Source organism: Belonocnema kinseyi, chromosome 10 (assembly GCF_010883055.1).
Source record: "Belonocnema kinseyi isolate 2016_QV_RU_SX_M_011 chromosome 10, B_treatae_v1, whole genome shotgun sequence".
NCBI classification, from domain to species: Eukaryota; Metazoa; Arthropoda; class Insecta; order Hymenoptera; family Cynipidae; genus Belonocnema; species Belonocnema kinseyi.
Window position 1 is genome coordinate 7,092,793 of NC_046666.1, and position 8,226 is coordinate 7,101,018.

At 23.3% G+C, this 8,226-nt stretch overlaps 1 protein-coding gene across 1 annotated transcript in view; it reads right to left on the reverse strand.

Annotated features, from left to right (window-relative positions):
• Positions 1–8,226, reverse strand: part of LOC117182175 (probable ATP-dependent RNA helicase DDX28) — a 33,402-nt gene that overhangs the window by 1,253 nt on the left and 23,923 nt on the right. The gene's annotated exons all lie outside the window — the stretch shown is intronic.

Here is an 8,226-nt window from a genome sequence, read left to right on the forward strand (position 1 = left end):
CAATTGGGTAATAAATGATTTTGAATAAAATTATTGTGGGTATCATATTAAGTACAATATGATACGAATTTTAAACTGAAATGATAAATGTTAATAAAAAAAATGGATTTTTAATCAAGCGGTTCAACTTTCTACCAGGTATAGTTAATTTAGATAAATTTTCATCCAAGAAGATTAATTTTCTACTAAAAACGAATAAGGTGGTTTAATTTTCAATTAAGCATAGATCAATTTTTCACCAAAGAAATTAATCTTCAACCAAAAATATTGTTTTTTAAGAGAGTGGTTAAGGATTCAATCAAGTAGTGAATTTTTCAATCGAAACATGTAAATTTTCAACAACAAAAATTGAATAGTCAAATTATCATTGAAAAGATTAGTTTTTACTAAAAAAAAAATAATTTTCAACCAAAATTTTCGGAAGAGATTGCAAAATCTATTGGAACATGGAAGAATTCTTTCACAGGCGTAGAAGTTTAATTAATTTTCATTTCTTTAAAACAAACGATTATTTAAACAATAAAAAAATGTTTTTTACTACCGAAACATTTTTTAGCGTAAAGTATACTTCGTAACAAAAATGTTCATAACTCAATTATTGAATTTCGATGAACCGTTCGCGAGTAATCCATTTTTGAAAAAAAAACGATCAAAAACTTTGATTGTTAATAACTTTTTTTAAATAAATTCTTTCCAAAAATATTTCAGGGCAGTTATTTTGATATAAAAACGAATCGAAAAATGTATAAATTGGTTGAAAATAGAACTATCGATTAAAAAGTAGCACAATTGAGATATTTTGACCCAGTTGTAATTAATTAACTAATCTATTTATAATTAATAATTACTAACTTATAGTTATACATTTTTTAAATAAATAAAATAAAATACATTGAAAATATATAAATACAATTTATAATTAATGAATTAATAAATAATAAAAGGTTCTGGAAAAAAAATTTCCTGACAATTCCAAGTTTTTTCCAGATATCTCGGTTTTTTTCATGTATAATTTTTCATAGTCCGGATTATAAATAATTTTTTCATTTTCTAAGGATTCAATTAATATGTTTAATTTAGAAAGATTTGACAAATTATATTACATAATATTCTTAAACATATGGGAACCATCGAATAATTAAATAATCCAATGATACTAAAAACATGATTAATTATTTCTTAAATTTGTCTCATAAAGTCCATGAATTTTAATAATAGATTAAACAAATTTTTCATTTTATCTTATAAGTAAAATTCAGTGCCCATTTTACGTAAAATTAATGTGGATACTACATTAAATTCAATTTAAACTAATTCAAATTCCTAAATTTTCAAATAAAAATATACCATTTTTTACATGATAGTATGCATTTGTAACAAAATTTTTCACTAAAAAACATTAATTTTCAACCAAATAGTGGAATTTTTAACTAAAAAATATCAGTTTTCAATCAAAAATGGAATATTTAAATAAATAAAAACGCTTTTTTGGCTCGAAAATTAAATAAATTGATTAACACTTGAAATCGAAACTTTAAAAATTGAAGTTTAAAAGTTTTCAATTCAAAAATTGTGTATTCAAATGCTTAAAAATTTACACGTACCAAATGGAAGGTACTAACAATTTTCAATTTAAAAATGTTTAATAAAATGCAAATAAACTGCAAATTTTAGAACATTTATCAATTATAGAGTTTAAAGATTCAGATTAATTTCCAAAAATATAAATCCACGTTAACATTTTCAATAGTCTAAATTAAAGAATCAAGCAATTAACTTTAAAAATGTTCAAAATTACATTATTTTAAATAATTTTAAACTAGACACATTAAAAATTAATTTTTTTAACTTAACAGTTCTTAAATTATTTTAATTTTAAATATATTTCAAAATGAATTGAAGTTTTTTCTATAAATTTGAGAGAATCCTGCAAATTAAAAAAAATTGATTTTAAATTATAAATAATAATAGAACACTTATTATTTTTAAAAATATTAGAGTGATTTTAAGAGATATTTAGAATTTTTAAAAAGATTCGAATTAAATTTAGAACTTGAAATAAAATGTAGATTTTTGCAGATTTCAAATAAAAATTTTAGAATTTTTTTTAAGAATTAATTTCTTAAGATTCTTAGGAAAATTGAAAATGATTTTTCACTTTGAAAAATTATGAAACATTTTAAGGATTTTTTTCAATTTGCAGGATTTTCAAAAATTGTAGGAAAATTTCGATTAATTTAAAAATATATTTAGAAGTTCTGAAAAAATGTTAACACACTTCGTTTAAATTACTTGAAATAATTTCAAGTTTTTAATTAATTTTGAATCTCTTCAAAACTTCTAAATATCTCTTAAAATTACTTAAATTTGTTCTACAAATAATAAGTGTTCAATTGTTATTTATGCGTCAAAATTTAACAATTTTACTCATAAATTAAAAACTTTTTAAATAGGACAATTAAAATTGTAACGCTAAAAGTTTAAAACTTCTTCGAAAATCTAAAGATTCAAAGCTTTCTATGTAAAACAATTCAGTTTTTAAATTGTTTTTATTGAAATATTTTGTTTCAATTTACTCGTCTTAAATGAACAGTGAAATATTGCTAAATAAATAATACTTATTCTTTTTCTACATTAAGAAAGTTCAAATTAAATGGGATAAAAATTAAAAAATTTAGACTCACTATATTTTAAATTTAATAAAAGCCTTTAATTATGACTATATTATTATGGATTAATTTTTAAGTTGAATATTGTAAAACGCAGGTTTACATTTTTAATGGATAAAAAATTAAGAGAAATAATATGTTAATAAATTTATTTATTAAATTTAATATAAAAAATAATATAAAGGAAGACGTGCAACTCTGAATTAAAAATATATTATTGATAAATCCTGAAAATTTCTTTTTAAAAATAAAATTATCGGAATAAATAATATATTAATTGCAATTCTTATCAAGACTTTCGGATTGAAACAGTTACAATCTGGAAATACTCACATTTGTATTTACAGTTTATAAAATAAAACTGTTTTTTATCAAAAATGTTCACGTTCAAATTCTTTTAATTTTGAATTGTTTAAATCTTCAAAACTGCACTTTAATTATTTTAAAAACTGTTAAAATCGAACTTGGGCAGATTTTTCTTCGGAAAATTCGTAAAATTCCCGGTTTCCCGGGCCGGCGACCACCCTGTTTTTTATTTAAAAAATCTTCGATTTTAAAAACTTCTCATTATTTAAGCCTTTAAAACTGAATTAAAAAATTTTTTAAATTAAAATATATGCTTGAAAATTAAAAATCTAAAATGGAAAATTTTTAAAGTAAAAGATTTTCGAATTAAGCATTCTAAACTAAATGATATAATAATTTATAAAATTCACAATTTGAAAAATTATTTAAAAAACGGTTGAAATCAAAGTTGCACAACATTTTTATTCTAAAATTTTTGTAAAATTCCCGGTCAAAAAATATATTCACTGTAATTTCCCAGTTTTCCAGTCCAGCGGCCACCCTTTTTATTAAAAATAGGTTTTGTTCGGCTCAATTTAACTGTTCTTTTAAAATTGAAATGCTTATTGGTTATAGTATCAACTATTATATTTTTCCTTGACAAATAATCTTTTCTGGTTAAAAATTCAAGTATATATTAGAGTTTAAACTAGTTTACCCATACCATCTCGAATTGAGGCATAAACTGGCACAATGAACGTTAGATTGTTTATGTGAATTTTTAATAAACATAACGAGTATAATAAATACAATAAAGAAGATTCATCATTTTAGTTGAATATTCATCTATTTGGTTGGAAAATAACTATTTTGTTAAAAATTTGGGTTTTTTCTTTTTGTCAAAACTTCAACTATTTGTTTGAAAATTCAACTATTTTGTTTAAAATTGGTCTTCTTTGGTTCAATTGAACTGTTTTTTATTTAAAATTTAAATATTTTTTGCTTAAAGTATCAACATCTTTAGTTAAAAAATTAATTTTTAACTAAAAAATAACGAACTTTCAGCTAGGGAAATTAATTTTTAATCAGAGTGATGAATTTTCAACCAAATAGTGGAATTTTTAACCCAAAGATAAATTTTATAATAAAAAACAAACAACGAATTTTTAACGAAATATTGTTTTCAACCAAAGAAATGAATTCGTAACAAGAAATAGAATAGGAATTAAATTTTTTACAAAACATAACATTTTTTTAACAAAAAAGATCAAATTTTCATCAAAAAAGGTCAATCTTTCATAAAAAATGGAATTGTTGAAGTGAATTCTCAACTTAAATGATAAATCTTCAACTTAAAAAATTTAATTATGAACCAAATATATGAACTTTCAACTAAAAGGATACATTTTCAATTAGTAAAATAAATTTTCAACTAGAGAAAATAATTTTTAATCAAAAAGATGAATTTTCAACTAACGAGAGTACACTTCTACCAAAAAAAGACGGATTTTCAACAAATAGTTGAATTTTCACCTAAAATACATAAATTTTCAACTAAAAATAGAATATTTAAATTTTAGTAAAAGCCTTTGTTTGAAATATAATGAAAGTAAATTTTCCAACAAAATAGTATAATTTTTAACTACGGAGATTAAATTTTTAGCAAAAAATATAAATTTTTAACAAAAAATGGAACAGTTACATTTTCAGTTTAAAATTTTAATTTTAAATAAGAAAAAACTAATTTTCAAACAAAAAGATCAATTCCTAACCAACGAGATTCATTTTCTACAAAAATAGATGAATTTTTAACAAATGAGATGAATTTGCAAACAAATATTTAAATTTTTAAAGCGATTTTCAAGAAAAACAGAAATTAGCCATCAAGGAACTTAAATATTCTCTTAAAAATTACGATTTTCAATAAAATAAACGAATTTTAAATCAAATATTTGAATTTTCAACTTAAGAAGATAAATTAAAAATCAAACATGTACGAATTAAGGATGGCCGCTGGATCGGGAAACCGGGAAATGACCGGGAATTTTTTGAGACCGGGCAAAACCGGGCAATGACAATGAATTTTTTTTACCGGGAATTTCACAAATTTGTAGAAGAAAAATCTGTCTACGTTCGATTTCAACAAAAAATAAAAGCCTTTGATGTTGAAAATTTAGAATAAAAAAAATTTTATTTAATAAATAAATAATTTTTTAAAAATTTATCTGTACTTTAAGTAATAAAAAGTGAACAAAAAGGAATTTAAATCAGTTCAAAAGTTAAGAATTTTCAGATTTTAACGTTGTTTGACACAGAATGCTTAATTTGTAAGTGAAATTTTTAAACTTTGATGTATAATTTACAAATGAACATTTGTAGAAAAAATTTCAGTAATTTTAAGAGATACTTAGAAGTTTTAAAAAGATTAAAAATGGTCATGCAAATTTTATAAAGTTTTCTTAAAATCTTCTAGAATCTTTTTTGAAAATTTCGTTTAAATCCTTGAAAAACTGTTTAAATATTGTCTTAAAATAATTGTTCAAAATGAAAAATTATTTTTAATTTCCCTATGAATCTTAAGAAAATGTTTTTATTCCTTTAAAGTTTTTCAAAATTCTTGAAAAGAATCTATCTTTTTTGTTTAAAATCTGCGAAAATCTACACTTTGTTTTATATTAGGCTAAAATTTCAAGTTTTACATTAAGTCTGAATCTTTCCGAAACTTCTACATATCTCTTAAAATTACTCAAATTTCGCCTACAAATAATAAATGTTCTATTGCTTTTATACATCCAAACTGTAAAGAAATTTTCTAAAATTTGCAGGATGTTCTGAAAATTGTAGAAAAAATTCAATTAATTTTGACAGATATTTAGAAGTTCTGAAAAAATTTTCAAAATAATTTTAAATTTAAAACAAATTTAAAACAACTTCTATATTTCTCAAGATTTTGAAATAAAATTTTGAAGCTTTCCAGGGATGTTTAAATTATTTAAAAAGAAAATAATTGAATTTCTAATTTATGAAGTGTTCAGTTAACATTTTTCAATTTTTCTATATTTAATGTTTCTAGCTTAAAATTCTTTAAAATTATATATTTTTGAAAATTTTAAAATTCATTGATTGATTTTTTAATTTAGAGCATTGAAATTATAACGTGGATTTATATTTTTTTATATTGAAAAATGTTATTACCTTTAATTTTATACGCGTAAATTATTTTGCATTTGAATAGATTTTTTAAATTAAAACTTTTAAATTTCAATTTTAAAAGATCAAAATTTAACTGTTCCACTTTGAGTGTTTCCATTTGCAGCTCAGTTTGTATTACTTCAAGCAGAACATTTTTTAGCTTTAAAGTTCTATTTTTTAAATTTCATTGACCGTGAAAAATGTTTGCGAACCGGGAAATGACCGGGAAATTATTTTATCGATTAAAATGGCCACGCTGGAGTTAAATTTTAAGTTAAAACAATTAATATTGAACTAAAAAATATAATTTTTAACAAAATAATTAAAGTTTGAACAAAACAAAAAAATTTTGTAAACTGAAATGATGATTCATCAACCAAATAAACGAATTTTTAACAAATTAGTTCCACTTTCAACTAAGTTTTTTGAATTTATAACCAAAAAGCATAAATTCTTAACCTAAAATGTGATATTTGATATTTCAACCAAAAAGTATTTTAATTTTATACGAAAAATAGTTAAATTCAACCAAAAAAGATGAATTTTCAACAAAATAGTAGCGATTTTTAACCATTATAATAAAAATTACTTCAACTTTAGTTTTTCGAGAATTTGCTAACTCTATCAGGTTTTTCTTGACATACCCTGACTTTCTGGAATTACTTGACCTGTAACAACCCTAAAATATAATAAAATATAGAGGCCAACGGGTACTTTTTTAGCGCTCAAAGCGTAACAAACAAATTCAAGATAAATTCCTAAAACTTCAAAAAAAAACTCAAGTTAAATTCAAAAGAATTTGATTGATTTCCTTCAAATTAGAATAAATTCAGAAGAATTTAAAGGAAACCAGAAGAATTCGATAAAATTCATGAAATCAATGTGAAAACTTCATTGCATTCAGTAAGTTCGAAATGAGCTTAGAAAAATTCTGTTCAGATTTTTACAATACTGAACAGATTTAAAGATTTTCATATTTCCACATTCCAAGTTTCTCACGCCAAAGGCCCTGGAATGTTCCAAAAGAATGTGTACAACTTTGTCCCTTTAAGCCAGGCTGCAGAGCTCAAGGCACGTTTTCTTAACGGGGTAAATTGACCCTCATAACTTTAGCGATATTCAAGGCTCTCGACTTGAGCCTGGACCTAATCGGAAATTGTCACCTGGCGGACATCCTCGGCTAGCCAAAGGGCGACATTGCCAGAATTTGATAATCGTCTATCTTCCAGCGAACTTCTTTTCTTGGCAACGTCGAAAAGGGCTCAAGGGAACCGGAGGACACTGGCTCCGTTGTTACCCTAGGTCAGTCGCGTCAGAGGTGCTAGACGGTTCACTTGTACTTGAACTTGATAGCAATTCGGTTTTGATTTTTAACCTTTCCTCGGATTGCACCGCGATTAACTCTATTCACATTTCGTTTCACTTCAAATAGATTGATTATATGTATCACTAGTTTTTAAATATTATTTGAATAAACATTTAGTTCAAATAAGCAATCATCCTTTTTTTTTTTAATGAACCACATGAACCTTCAACACATGCACGTTTTCAATTTCTTTGGGCGTGCAACCAAATTCAAAGGAATTCAAACGAATTTGATGAAATGCCTGAGAATTCAAGGTGAGATTAAATGACTTCAGGATCAATTAAATAAAAAAATTTCAAAATTAAGAAAAAAATCCATTGACAAAATTAGGGTGAATTCCAAAAAATTCAAATCACTTCAACTCTTTGAAAGCCCTACTAATTTCTAACCAAAAAGTGACTAATGTCTACAAAATAATTCAAAAGAATTTAAATGAATTGGAAGATTGAATGTAAAAGATTGAAAAAATCCATTTATTTAAGAAAAATTTGAGTGAATTTTGAAGAATTTAAGAGAAATGAGAAGAGTTCGATGATTTTCATAAAAAATCAAACTGAATTTAAAAAGCAATCAAATGAATTTAAAATAAGTAAAAAATATGCAAATAAAAAATGGTAAAGAATTCAGACTAAATTAATAAAAATTAGGGTGAATTCCAAAAAATTCAAATCACTTCAACTCTTTGAAAGCCCTACTAATTTCTAACCAAAAAGT